The 15278-nt window shown below is 38.5% G+C and overlaps 1 long non-coding RNA gene across 3 annotated transcripts in view; it reads left to right on the plus strand.

Moving 5' to 3' along the window:
- LOC118357320 overlaps positions 1-15278 on the plus strand; it is a 62459-nt gene that overhangs the window by 16912 nt on the left and 30269 nt on the right. For all 3 annotated transcript variants that reach the window (XR_004820275.1, XR_004820273.1, XR_004820274.1), the window contains one exon: positions 2130-2270. This is a non-coding gene — a long non-coding RNA (uncharacterized LOC118357320). The remainder of the gene's footprint in view (positions 1-2129; positions 2271-15278) is intronic.

Raw genomic sequence — 15278 nt, forward strand, 5'->3', positions numbered from 1 at the left:
AGGGAGAGGGACAAGCAGACTCCCCACTGAGCTGGGGGGTGGGGGGCTGACTCGGGGCCGTTGCTGGGCTTGAACCCAGAACCCTGAGATGATGACCCGAGACAAAGTCAGACGCTTAGCCGACAGAGCCACCCAGGTGCCCCCCTTTGTATGTTCTTAAACAATGTAGTGACATGCCTTTTACTTATGCGTGAAAGCCAAGGTAACAAGTAGTTACTCCAACTCTTCCCTTCAGAGCTACTCAGCCCACCTCCCCTTCTCCCAGGTATTCATCACCCCACAGGGCTGCAGTGGTGTGGGTGGATGGGGAGAGAGGGCCTGGTGGAAGATTTCCCTCCTCTCAAAGAACTTGCAACCTGTTGAGGTTTGCTAGCAGACTGAACTCTAACAAACAATAATTCTGCTTCAGTTTGAATGTTGTGCTGATTAAAATGGGGCCATCTATGCTGAGAACAGCTTTTGGCATTAGAGATTTGTCATGTGCTCTTACCAATTGTAAAATGGATAAATAAGCATAAACTCAAAATGGCAGAATTATATCCTTTTTCATCTGGATTCTACTCTTTTCCTGGTCCAGGTCTCAGGATTGTCAAGAATGACAAGTTGGGCCTGGCTTACTTATTTCTACAGGGAATGTGTGCAACTGAGGATACCTGGGGACACCTAGGCTCCCTCAGCTTTGGCCTCCCACCCAGAGGGGGGAGCCTCCAGGTCTGAAGATCCCACAACCCAGTTTTTTGTTTGCTTGTTTTTTGAGAAACTAGAAATCTAGACCTTTTATAGGAAATCTGTGATTTCTAAATATTGGTGTCTCATACATACATGTTGGCCTGTGGCACTGGGCCCAGTTCAGCCTGAAGGCATTGGTCTGTGACCTCCGACCAAATGGTCTCCAAACTCTAATTTTCTAGGTAAAAAGCCAGACTTCACCGTTCTTCTTAGAGGTCAGTCAATGCTTGTGTCACACAAGGTAGAACACGCTCCTTTTCATTATTTCATCTGCTCAGGCTTCTTTTTCAGTTTTGAAGAAATAAGAGGAGATCTGTACTTGATTAAAAAAAAAGGCATGACTAAAATTCAATGAGTTACACTGTTTTATTTCCATTTTTTTATGGTTAGATTATGCTGTCAGAAAACATTTACTACATAGTCTATGGCATTTTTTTTCAATGAACATATACTGTGATTTTTTATTTGCCAATTTGCCCGTCATTTTAGTTAAAAAGAAAGGAAATAACTTATTTTAGGTAGTAGCTATCTAGGGAGTAGTTAACTAAATAATAGTGAAATTTTACAAAGTGGGCTCTTCCTTTATCCTTCCTTTATTAAGGAGGGAAAGGCTCTTTGACTTAGGTGTTCAGTAAAGTGATTTTAACAGTAGGATCAAATCATGCTGGAATGGACTCCAAGGTGACTGTCCTCTTTGAACCAACTCAGTTCTATAACTGATCCTGTCAAGGACATAACAACAGTTGTATTTGTTTCAGGTGGTGAATACCTTAGAGTATTTGTTTCTCTCTTCATGCTTGTGAAGTAGTATAAAGCAGTTGTGGTGCATTAATAAACTTCCATTTATATTAAAATGATAGAAGATTAGATGTTCTGGTGAATGAAATCTGCTTTACTGACTTCATTTATAAAATAAATATTTATTGAGAACCTACTGTTATATTGAAGTGAAAAGATAAATCAACAAAATAGCTGATAGTTGTGCAATTTATAGCACATATGTGATAATTAAAATTGTATTTTCTTTCCTCTTTGCTCTTGCTGATAGCAAACTATATCTTTCAGTTGCATTATTTGGGAGTAAGAGAGATAAGATAAGCACTTTGTGGGAAGTTCTTCCCTTTAAGCCTCCTGAAGTCTGTAGTCTTCTACTGACAGTTGGAGACTCATTTATAGGCTTGCGAGGGTGTCCTGAGAAAGTCTTCATGAAAAGTTTGAGGAGTGTTATTGCAAGGTGTCAAATGAGTTCATTCTGGGTGCAGAAATTTATATGACATTAATAGCAGTGAAAAGAAAACCAGTGAATAAATTCTTATAATTAAAGGTAAAAAAATCTTAATGTTCTGTTGATTGAATTTAGAGTATTTGCCTAGAGTATTGTGTGCTTTTTGATTTCCCAGTTAGCATTTCAGTGGTGAATACAGAAGAAAAATCAGTGCAGATCAAGTAACATGGAAAGAAAAAAAGAGACAGCACTAGATACAGAAGCAGACAACAGGAAGAGAAAGCTCAAACCTTGGCCAAAACCACATTACCCAATGGTAAGTCTTGCCCATAATAGTCTGTAATAGTGAACTCTTATATGGCATTTAGTAGGTGCCAGGCAGTTCTAAAACTTTATATATGTCATGGATGGATGCATAAAAAAATAGATCTACAGATAGACAAGAGAACTTGAGGGTTTTTTTTTCTTTTTTTCCAATAAAGTCCATTTTAGCATCAAAGACTCCATCCAGATGTCATTGAGAACAGAAACCTCAGTTCTCGGGAACTAGTAGACATTTGGTCACCAAGCCAGCGCCCAGATGGAGTTAGACGGTAAGCATCCTTCAGGCAGGAACTGCCAAATTTCCCCTGGTTCAAATCCATTGGCCATTAAAACTGTTCAGAAGTGATTGGTTTTTGCTATAGCATAAAATACATTGTCTTGCAATGTCAAGGGTTGCCGATATGAATAATAATCACCACGGTGTTGTACCATAGAAAATAGTCATTTAAGTTTTTTAGACAATTGATACTAGGAAATGGTTTTTCAACTTCCCTTATTGGTTATCCAAGATGTGTGTGTATGTGTGTGTGTCTCTGTATGTGTATGTGTATGTGTATGTGTTAACATGTATACTCGTGCATATGCCCATGTGTACATGTTTACATGTAGTTGATGACTTTGCCCAAGAGATAAAGATGAGAGAATTGCTGTACGGACTTAAAAATCAATCAAAAACTTGCTGTTGGCTTGTAGACAGAGTGCTGATAAGAAAGCTGGAATTTCTTATGGCTAAGGTACCCAAAACAGGAGGAAGGAGGCAAGCTTACATGTGGGGATCAAAAGGTTCTAGGTAGGGTGGAAGGAGAAATGCAGAGACCAAAAGCCAAGCAAGGTGTGACATTTCAGGTGTAATAGTGAAAGACAGCAGTGAGTAGCAGGGGTGAGCAAGAGGTCTGAAAGGTGGAAGAATAACGGTGGGCAAAGAGGGAAATAGAAGCGATTGACCAGCCTAACCTTCCCATGCATCAGATTTGCTTTGTGTTCCTGGCTCTTTCCTCATTCTATTCTTGGTCCTGTCAGGGCTTGACTAGGTAGATCCTGGCCACTAGGTGATCCTGAGAACCCTCATGTGCAGATTTTGAAACCAAACATTATGAGGCAGATAACTTTATTACGTAGACATTCATTATACATTGAATTGGATATTTGGATCATATTTTGATGTGTATCCCCTTTTCCGTCTTTTCCTCTTTGTGCTTACACAAAACTACACAGAGGTAGGGATTGTATTTTTTTAAAAAGAGCGATAAATAAATTCTTCCAGATGTTAAAGCCTAGATGCTTCAAATAAAAAATACAAGTATACCAGGAAAATTTATACATTAAATCACTGGTTAAATAAATATTTTCTTAGACTTTGTGCTAAGCATAAGGGACATAGCTATGAAGAGGTTAAGGGCTTATCCTCCTGAGGTTTACAGTCTGGTGGGGAAGGGTTAACTCTCTATTTCTCTTCTTTCACTGGTTCATCATGTACTCTATTTGAACCAACCTTGCATGTTTCTGAATCACTCATCCAGTAGGAAAAATTCAGAAATTCATTTGGGAGCAGCAATATTAAAATGTGAATTTGTCTCTGGATCCAGTCAATCATAGAATTCCCAAATGTAGTGTCTCTTTTTGACAATGGGATACGTTTTCAGGACAAGACGTCAGTGTTGATTAGCCCATAGACAGTGACTCAAGACAGTGTCCTTCATATTTATGGGGAACATAAATGTTACTTTATTTCCCCATCTTTAACACACTCCACTGAATGAGGGGATACTTTAATAGCTAAAACATAAAATTATTTCCATACTTACCTCAACTTTCATAAAAAGTTTGGGTCATTTTTATCAAACAACTACATTTCTTTCTTTCTTTCTTTCTCTTTCTTTCTTTCTTTCTTTCTTTCTTTCTTTCTTTCTTTCTTTCTTTCTTTCTTTCATTCTTTCTTTCTTTCTTCTTTCTTCTTTCTCTTTCTTTTTCTTTCTTTCTTTCTTTCTTTCTTTCTTTCTTTCTTTCTTTCTTTCTTTCTTTCTTTCTTTCTTTTTTTCGAGATTTATGTATTTATTTGAGAGAGAAAGAGAGGGTGCAAGCAGGGCAGAGAGGAGCAGAGGCAAAGGGAGAGAATCCTCAAGCAGGCTCCCTGCTCAGCACAGAGCCCAACTGACATGGGCCTTGATCCCAGGACCCAAATCGTGACATGAACCCAACTCAAGAGTTGGAGGCTTAACCGACTGAGCCACCCAGGTGCCCCTCAAACAACTACATTTCTCAATAATGAAGGTGAAGTATAGAAAATTTAGTTTTGAGACAGGATAAGAAAGAAATATAATGCAGTTTTTGAAATCAAAGGAGATTTTCTTGTTTCAAAGGAGGTCTCTTGACCATGGTGTTCAATCCAAACTCTTTAAAAAATCTTAGAAGAAGACATGACCAGTTTTGTATGAATTAGTGAAAGACCATTTCCATCTCCAGTTAAAAATCTACATGTAATTATTAATAATGACTTATAACTCTAAAGCAGATTTTTCTGGTAGTACCCAAGGTGCTTTTAGGAGACAAAGAACATTCTAAAACCTGGGGAACCCCTTATTAGAAAGGATTATAGTTTAAGAGAGCAACCTGCCTTACCCTAGCTGCTCCATGTTTTCTCTTTATGTCCATGCCTCATTTTTAAGACATGATATATTTTCAAGGCCTCTCTAAACATAGAGACAACATACGTACATTATGATTATTCTTTCATCATCATTTGGGACAAATGACCCTTCTGTATTCATTGAACTAATAGTTAACTAATCTTTTGGCTTAAGAATTTCAATTAAAGTAGTTCTGAAGATAGAAGGAGATGTTACCTGGCATTTTTGTCAGATTTCCTCCATTTCAGTTAGAAGTGCTTTTTCAAGGAATGGCACCAGGAGTGTGGGGAAATGTAAAATGAGCATTAGCGGATGGAACCACTGCATGAGGGGTTGAGGGAGGCAGGCCCTGACTTGTCCTGCTTTGGCCACAACCTGGTCAGGCAGCCTTGGGTATACTTAACGCCCTTTTTTTCTAACAACTCTTTTGGTTTATCTTGTCGCTGTAGGTTTTTGACCTGGGGGCCATCTATGGCTGTTAGTTGTTTCAAGGATTGATTTTTGGGGGCTGGGTAAGTCCCCCATAATCTCCACAAATAGCATGAATAATTTTAAGGACATTATTTTTTTTCCCCTGGGTCCATAACTTTATTCAGAGTCTCCAAAGGATCTGAAATCTTTAAAAGAACATTTTCTAGAGGATCACTCAAGCCTTCTCAGTGGTAACATTCAATGGCCATTGGCTGTCTGTCTTTATGTGTATGCACATTTCCTTCTAGACCATAAAACTGTGTTTAGCATACTTGAAGGAAGGATTCTGATCAGGATACTTAAGAACACGGCTTAGAAATCCTTTTAGAAGGCAAAAAGCTCTAATGCTAAGGAGTCTTGGCTGGCAATCCCAGTTCTATCATACATAGCACATATAGGTATTTATATACACACATATATGTATACATGTATGTACACACATATGTAAAAATAGCACATATATTGCATTAAAGGAAGCTCTAATCAAGTTTTTAAAAGTGGTTACTTAGAATGTCAGTGTCTGACTTGGCAAAACTGTAGTAAATTCAGCCTCAGTATTAAGCAAGTATGTATTTAAAAATCCTTCCCAATATCAATTTGTTTTAGATGTGTCTCTTGCAAGTAGCATATAGCTGTATTTTTTCCCCAACTCAATAACCTCTGCGTTTTAATTGATGAATTTCATTTAATTACATTAATTACATTTATTTAGATTTATTTTTTATTGCTTGTATATCCTATTTACTATGCTTTGTATGCTTTTTTCTATTTTCTCATTTCTCGCCCTTTTTTGGGTCAATTACATTTTTAAAATTCTTCTTAACAGTGTTAAAAGTTTTAAAATCTCTTTCTAGAGTTTTAGTTATTACTCTTAAAATTTTAACACCAAGTTATACGCTTTTAGTTTACTTTTGGCATTCTACTTCTTTCATCTGTATTTTTTTTTATTTTAGCAGTTCTTTCAGATTCCTTTAGCATTTTTTTCAGTGATGATTTTTGCATATTATGATTTCTCTTATCCTTACTTGTCTTTCATTTTGAATGACAGTTTAGTTGGTTATAGGATTCTAGGTGGACAGTATTTTCTTTTTTTTAAAATATTTATTTATTTATTTGAGAGAGCGAGAATGAGAGAGAGAGAGTACTTGAGAGGGGGGAGGGTCAGAGGGAGAAGCAGGCTGCTTGCTGAGCAGGGAGCCTGATGTGGGACTCGATCCCCGGACTCCGGGATCATGACCTGAGCCGAAGGCAGTTGCTTAACCAACTGAGCCACCCAGGTGCCCGACAGTATTTTCTTTCAACACTTTGAAGATACTATTCAATGCTTTTCTGGTCTCTCTTGATATTGATGAGAAGTCCATATAGTCCTTAGTAGCTAAGATGTCTATTTTTCCTGATTGCTTTTGATAATTTGATCTCTTTCTTTGATATTCTACAGTTTCACTCTGAACTGTTCTGGGTGTGAATTTGATTATGTATTTATATTTTCAGTAAAATGCTATGCTATATTAACGGGTTTGACATCTCTCTACATCAACAAATATTGATACAGAATATCTTCCCATGTCCATTAATATTCATCTGCTTTGTCAATTTAAACTTTTGCATTTCTGTATAGTTGGAGATTAAAGTATTTCATCTCATTTTTTATTTGAACAAAATCATATATACACACATGCAAGAAAAAAGGGTCAAAACCTGGGATACCACTGATGTATTGAGTAGCTTACTAGTGCACTGAAGCCACTCACATCGTGTCAGGGATTGTGGATTGCGTGCATCTCTTCCCAACTCTACATTCAGTGATGTCACTTTGGTCATAATGGGAATATTTATATTATGAAAATCGACTAATGCTGTAAAGCAGGGATTTTTTTTTCTTCTGGCAAGTTGGTTCTTTTTTTTAAATTTAAATTTAATTAATTAACATATAATGTATTATTGGTTTCTGAGGTAGAGGTCAGTGATTCATCAGTCTTATATAATACCCAGTGTTCATTATGTCACATGCCCTCCTTAATGTCTAGCACCCGTTACCCCATCTCCTCCCCCCTCCACTCCAGGAACCGTCAGTTTGTTTCCTATGTTAGGAATCTCTTACGTTTGTCTCCCTTCTGATTATGTCTTGTTTTATTTTTCCCTTCCTTCCTCTATGCTCCTTTGTTTTGTTTCTTAAAATCCACATATGAATGAACTCATATGATAATTGTCTTTCTCTGATTGACTTATTTTGATTAACATAATACCCTCTAGTCCCATCCACGTTGTTGTAAATGGCAAGATTTTGGTTTTTTTTTTTTGATGGCTGAGTAATATTACATTGTATATACATATACCACATCTTTATCCATTCATCTGTCGATGGACACCTGGGCTCTTTCCATATTTTGGCTATTGTGGACATTGCAAATATAAACATTGGGGTGCAGGTGTCCCTTCGGATCACTACATCTGTATCTTTGCGGTAAATACCTAGTAGTGCAATTGCTGGGTCATAGGGTAGTTCTATTTTCAACTTTTTGAGTAATCTCCATACTGTTTTCCAGAGTGGCTGCACCAGCTTGCATTCCCACCAACAGTGTAGGACGGTTCCCCTTTCTCCACATCCTTGCCAACATCTGTTGTTTCCTGAGTTAATTTTACCATTCTGACTGGTGTGAGGTGATATCTCATTGTGGTTTTGATTTGTATTTCCCTGACGGCAAATTGGTTCTTAAACATTCACCAACACACCACTAGTTATCTTCTTTCTAGTAGACACTTGTTACCTTTTGCCAGCATCTATGATCCCATCTTCTGTAAACTCAGCTTTGCCGAGATCCAAAAACACTCCTGACTTTAGCAAGAAGTCTGTTCGCAGTCTCAAGTCTACAAAGTAGTGGGCCATAGAGTCACTCATTCTTTCATCTATTAGTACACTTATTTAATGAATATGTTTGAAGGCCTATTATGGGCCAAGCAGCATGTTGGGCAGTGAAAACACACAGATGACCAAGAACAGAACATCTACCAAACCAAAGGTCAGTTTTAATCCCCCATGTACCTTCTCCCTACCACTTAGCATGATCATTTGTTGGGCTGTATTCCTGAGGCCCATTGTGCCTCAGCTTAATCTTTCTGCATTATGACATCCATGTCAACTAAATGGAGAGAAGATGTGGCCAGAGGCATGGCATAGGTTGGTTGCTTTTGTTTATAAGAATGCACTTCTCATAGCAAATAATGTTTTAGTCTTCCAGAGTAAAGAGCATAGAACCCATTGTTTATCCATAGCTCTTATAACCTCATCAAGTGTTTCCAAGTAAGCAATTTTAATTAAGTTTTCATCTATAGAATTATACATTTTGAAATAAATGTTAGATGTTTGGGAGTTGACTCCTACTTACTATAATTCCAAGAAGTCTACTTAAAAATTTAAATTCTGGAGACATCAAATAGTTCTTTCAATGTTACATTTTGATGAGTTTAGGATAAATTAATAAAAAGCAGATGAATGAAGTTATTCTAGAGCTCACATGGGTTTAAAAATTAAACTAGATATATTGACAAAATATGCTTTGGCTTTTGCCAAGTTTCCAAATTTTTTAAGAAGTTTGAAACATTTTGTTGAGCTGAAAATGTGACTGAAACTACCAGTGTACTATTTAACTAGTGTAGTGTCCGTTAAAACAATATAAAAGTTTTAATTAAATTGATTACTCTAACTTTATATAAATATGATCAAGTTAGTATCTTAGTTTACTAATTTAAAAATAACCATGAGACACCTGGGTGGCTCATTTGGTTGAGCGTCCAACTCTTGGTTTCAGCTCAGGTCATGATCTCAGGGTCCTAGGATGGAGCCCCACATGGGGCTCCATGCTCTGCAGGGAGTCTGCTTGAGGGTTCTCTCCCTCTCTCTCTGCCCCTTCTCCTGCTCGTGCTCGCTCTCTCACACTCTCTGTCTCTAAAAATAAATAAATAAACCTTTAAAAAAAAACAACCACAAAGAATTATATATTTCGTAGATTAATTATAAGTGTCTCATAATTAAAGCAATGAGTTAGTAACATGAAAACATTAAAACTAAAATCCAAACTTAGTTATTGATGAGGCCTTGTAAGCTGTTCAAAATATTAAGCTGTTATGTAAATTACTGCATAAATTAAGAAAACATGCAAATTCCAAGATATCTGTTACAATATTTCCCAGACATCCGTAAACCTGTGAAGCAAATATATCTTTCATATTCAAAGTGGTCTAAGACAAAAACCACAAAAAATCTTGTTCAAAAATCTTAAAGAAGTCATTCAGAATATTAGGGGAGGTGTCAAAAGAGAGAAGTGTGATTGCCCAGGGAGCTCTTCAATGAGCTCAGATTGTAAGAAGCTATGGAAGAATGACCACATAAATGAGGATTAGTGCAAAAATGACAGTCTTGTTTAGAGGGTGTAGGAAGGGTTGATTTTAAAATGCATTGGGGCACCTGGGTGGCTCAGTCAGTTAAGTGTCTGATTCTTGATTTCTGCTCAAATCATGCTCTTATTAAGCTCATGAGATCAAGCCCTCTGTTGGGCTATGCACTGGACATGGAGCCTGCTTAGGATTCTCTCTTTCTCTCTCCCTCTGCTCCTCCCCACCCACTCATTCTTTCTCTCTCTCTCACTGAAAATAAAATAAAATAAAATAAAATAAAATAAAATAAAATAGGGGCTCCTGGGTGGCTCAGTCGGTTAAGTGTCTGCCTTCGGCTCAGGTTGTGATCCCAGGGTCCTGGGATCCAGCCCTGCAACGGGCTCCCTGCTCAGTGGGAAGCCTGCTTCTTCCTCTCACTCTGCCACTCCACCTGCTCATGCTCTCTCTCTTTCTCTGTCAAAATAAATAAATCTTAAAAATAAAATAAAATGTAGTAAGCCTCATGAAACACCAAAGACCACAAAAAGGACATTCAGAGCAAGAAGAAAAAGATGTGTAACTTGGAAATGACAGAATATGGTTGACCATTGAAGAACATGGGTTTGAACTATGCAGGTCCACTTATACACAGATTTTTTTTTTTTATAGTACAGTACTGTAAGAATATTTTTATCTTCCTTATGGTTTTCTTAGTAACAGTTTTTTCTCTAGCTTACATTATTGTAAGAATACGGTATATAATACATGTAACATACAAAATATTGGTTAATTGACTTTTTATGTTATTGGTGAGGTTTGTGGTCAATAGTAGCCTATTAATAGTTAAGGGAGTAAAATGTTATATGTGGACTTTTGGCTGTGTGGGGGTTGGGGTTGGTGTTGTTACCCCTAACCCATGTGTCGTTAAAAGTTCAATTGTAATATTAGTAGAAGGTGGAAAGAAGACAGATAAAATCAATGCCTTTCTTCCTTATTGAAGAACATAATGTCCAGATTCTAAAATGGGCAGGGTAAATATTCAAGACAGGACACATTTGACTAGGATAGAATAAAAAGTTAAGTAAGTCCATGCCTTTAAATAGATTCATGCCTCAATTTTTGAGTGACATATACAGGACGATTACTAAATCTGTAGATGTGACTTCCAATCCACTGCTGACAAAACTTAAGAAGATGTTGCCAACAACATGAGTGGGGCCAGGAGACAGGAAATGAGCACATTCTATTGCTATTAACGAAAGGAGAAACTGTTGGACTACGAAATTATAATGCTGATCCTGGGTAATAATTGAAAACAAATTACAAATCTAATGATTTCTAAGTACCTAAAAGAAAAGCAGAGTTATTAATTGTCAGAACCAAATGCAGAAGAACCAAATGCATTGACAAGCTGTTATCTTATTCTCAGCAAGATGATACAGTCTCTCATTAAAAACCTGGATGGCGGAAGAGTTGGTTGGATTAACAGCATGCCTCTGCGATCATGGAGAGAGATTCTTTAGAAGAGGAAAGGGTCTTAACCTTGATCTTGTTCTGTTCAGTGTCTATTAATGACTTAAATGAGGGCATATATAATATTCATCACATTTGCAGAGAAGTCCAGATTGTGAGGGAAAGTTCATAGAACAGATGACAAGTGTAAAAAGATAACCAATTCCTGGAATAATGGGTTTAAACTAACATGATGAAAATTAACAGAGTTTACTATAGAGTTCTGGATTTAGGTTAAAAAAAATCAAAGCCTACGGGAGGGGTTGGGAGTCTGGCATGGCAACAGTTTGTGTGAAAGTTTGATGGACCATCTCAGCTGCTGTTTCCTATCTCATAAGAAGTAAGATCATCCCACTTTATGATGGTCAGCAGGCACATTTTGATTAGCCTCTTCACTTTTGGGAGGAAAGTAGTGAGGATGGTGACGATTGTTGCAGTTAACTAAAACTGGTGGCTGGTCAAATGGTTGGACCTACACTCAATAGGCCAGCTACTTGTTCAAAGGCTTTTGAACAAGTATCGTTCAGGAGCAAATCCTGGCTACACTGTTAGGAGTCTGTGTGGTTTTGGAGAGGTCCCATAACTTCTGTTAGCCTGAGTTTCCTTGGCTGAAAAGTGAAGATAAAAATACCTACTTTGCAGAATTGCCATGAGGATTATAGATGAGTAAGAGACCTCTCCCAGGGTCTGCCTCTATGTGCTTGGTAAATGCTAACTTATTAGTAGAGTAATTATCATTTTACCAGGTCTTGGAGATAGAAGCATATGTGGACTTCACAGATTAGGATTCTTTCATGGCTCACTGGTCCCCAGGAATAGGGTACTTCTAAACAATATTTAGAAGAGTGTGAGCATACCATCTTTATGAAGATTGCACTAAGGATCACATTTTTAAATTATGATGAAAGTGGTCTGTATTGGAAGCAAATATTATTTGATACATACATCTTAAGGGAAGAGGACCCCCAAGCTCTGGGGTTTAAGGTTGCAAATGTTGGAGACTGATATGAGGTGAGGTGCTAATGCTAATAGAGATTTAACTGCTAAGGATTTTTTAAAGGACTGTTAATGTTTTTTAGTGCTCTGTTACAAAGCTCTGCAGTTCCTTCAGAGTCTGCCTAACATTATTTTCCCTGTAAATTCTGTTATTTTTCATGTGCACTTTTGCAGAAGACAAGGGTTTTTTGTTGTTGTTGTTGTTGTTTTTTCAGGTACACATATAGTGTATTAGAGCAGAAATGCTGTAGATGGAACATAGGAATGTAAATGAAACCTCATATTTACTTGATACCTTACTCTTAAAATAATTCCACAACAACACATAGCTAGGAATAAGCACAGAAAGTACACTGAGAGAGAGCCTTGGTTTAGACCTTTGAGTTGCTAGGTTCTAATCTGAGCACTTCACTCATTGGCTGTGTGGCATAGGCTGAACTCTATAGCCTAAAATTGTAGTGCTAATCCTGAGTACCTGCTAGTGTGACTGAATTTGGAGATAGGGCCTTTAAACAGGTATTTAAGGTTAAATTAGGTCATTAGGGTGGGCCCTGATCCAATATGACAGATGTCTCTAGAAGAGATTAGCACACCTATAGGCACAGAGAGAAGACCCCGTGAAGACACAGGGGAGGAAGGCCATCTAGAAGCCAGGGAGAGAGGCCTCAGAAGAAACCAACCCTGAAACACCTTGATCTCAGACTTCTAGCCTCCAGAACTGTGAAATAATAAATTTCTGTTGTTTAAACCACCCAGCCTTTGGTGCTTTCTGATGGCAGCCCTAGCAAACTAATATACTGTGTAACCCTGGATATTTAATCTCTTTGAATTATCATTTCCTTACTTTAAAGTAGAAATTATGACATAAAAATAGGTGGTATTTTATTCTTTTGAGGATTTATTTATTTATAATTTGAGAGAGAGAGAGCACACGCATGTGTGTGAGCCCACAGGGGAGAGGCAGAGGGAGAGGGAGAATCTCAAGCAGACTCCTCGCTGAGTGCAGAGCCTGACGCAGGGCTCGATTCCACGACCCTGAGATCATGACCTGAGCCGAAAACAAGAGTTGGATGCTTAACCCACTGAGCCACCCAGATGCCCCTTAGGTGGTATTTTAAAATAAACAAGTAAAATAAATTATTTCATATTGGGGGAAAAGATGCCAAAGAAAAAAAGTCTTGAATCATGGTAGCTTTTAAATGTTATTTCTCTAAAAGCCTGAGAGAGAAAATATACATATATTCTGACTTGAAAAGACCGAAAATGCTATGTTAAAACTAACTAAATAATTGAATGGTAATTATTTACAAAAAAAATTTCCAGTGGCATTATGCCATCAATTAAAGAGTGCTCCAATGGAATTTCAATTATAATTTGAACCTCTCTCCCCAAAAATGTCAATTTGCATAAATCAACTCTTTAGAGACATACCTATTGCATAAATTAGGACACACCCGCCCTTGTTCAATACTTAAGGTTTGATTTAATCAAAAATTTCAGGATGCTGAGAGCAGCCTAGGCCTGCCGTTATGGTAATGCATGCATAGGCTGCAGTTGATAATCAGAGCTGTGTTGGGCATTCCACTTTGCACCTCCTAGGGCACCAATTTTCAGAGACTGTTAGAACCCAATAGAAAAATCTCACCTAAGATTCATCTGTGAGCTAAATTACAGGGGAAGCCATTATGATTCATTTTACATGCACTATTGTTCTGGGTTGTCAGACGAGCTCCTCTGGATCCGAGGGAAGAATTTTGCTAGCTTTGAGAATCCTGAGAATGGAAATGGTCAACTGAGGTATGTCATTGTTCTTCCGATCAAGAAATATTCTTACCTGAACCAAAAGGATATATTGAGTCTCCACTAGATGCCTAGCCCTGGACGCCTGAGTTCTGGAGTGGGGATGGAGGAGCAGATATTTAAAATCTGGTCGGAAGAGACCAAACAGACACGAAACAATTAGAAATCAGTGAAATGTTAAGTTATATGGAATTAAGAGAAAAAAGATTTCAGAGAAGGGCAAGAACAGTGTAAATTTGAGGAAGTGAATGAGGCTGAGGGAGGAGGAAGGAAGGATTTAGATATGGAAATTTAAAGTAGAGGATACTGCGGAGGTTATTTTGGATGGGTGCAATTTGAGGGGAAGGGTGTGCTTGTGTGTTGCGCATATGTGATCAGGCACCACTTTCCCGGGCAGGGGAGTGTTGAGAGAGAGCCGGAGCAAAGGTGTGTAAGTGAAAGAACCTAGATTCTGTGCATAACGAACAAAGAAAAATCTGGCTGTGAGGAAAAAGATGTGCAGTTCCATCCCATTTACTGTCAGGATTAGGAATGTGTTCTTTCTAAATCCCGAGAATAACCTATAATATTAAGCATTACCAGCTTCATTTTGCAGATAAAGGAACTGAGTCTTAGAGAAATTAAGTGACTCGCCTTCAGTCACACGTATTAAATGCGCAAGCCTCCAAAGCCTTCCTGAGGTCGCCCAGGGGTGCTGGAGCGTGCCTGGGTCCGCGTGGGAATCACAGATCCATGGATGCTTCTGGCGCCCACAGTAGCATCCACTTAGCCAGCTGCATCCCTCAGCTGCATTCATTCCCCGGGAGGATCACCCCTCCAGACCTTGGCTAACGACCATCATGCGTGGGGTACAAAAGGCCAGCCCCCTTGCTCAAGCTGGAACCCACTTTGGGATGTGCTTTGTGCTCCGGAGCTTCTCCATGGGATCTGAAGCTGAGAACCCATTCTTGCTTCGCTTCTCCTCCCTCCTCTGCATACACTCCAGCCTTCATCTTTTACTTCCTTTCTCTGACAGCTCTCCCTGGATAAATCACATCTGACCAAGACACATTTATCTACCAGATATCCCTCAAAACTGTGTTCAGTGTGTGCAGTGTATCACTGCTGCGAGTGCAGACACTGTGTTGTGGAACTATTAGGCAGCACGGAGCTGAGCCGGCCGTGGGAGCGCTGGTGATGACCTTCACCATCAGCCCCCAGGTCGATGGGAGGCACTTCAC

The sequence above is a fragment of the Zalophus californianus genome, chromosome 1 (genome assembly GCF_009762305.2).
Source record: "Zalophus californianus isolate mZalCal1 chromosome 1, mZalCal1.pri.v2, whole genome shotgun sequence".
NCBI lineage: Eukaryota > Metazoa > Chordata > Mammalia > Carnivora > Otariidae > Zalophus > Zalophus californianus.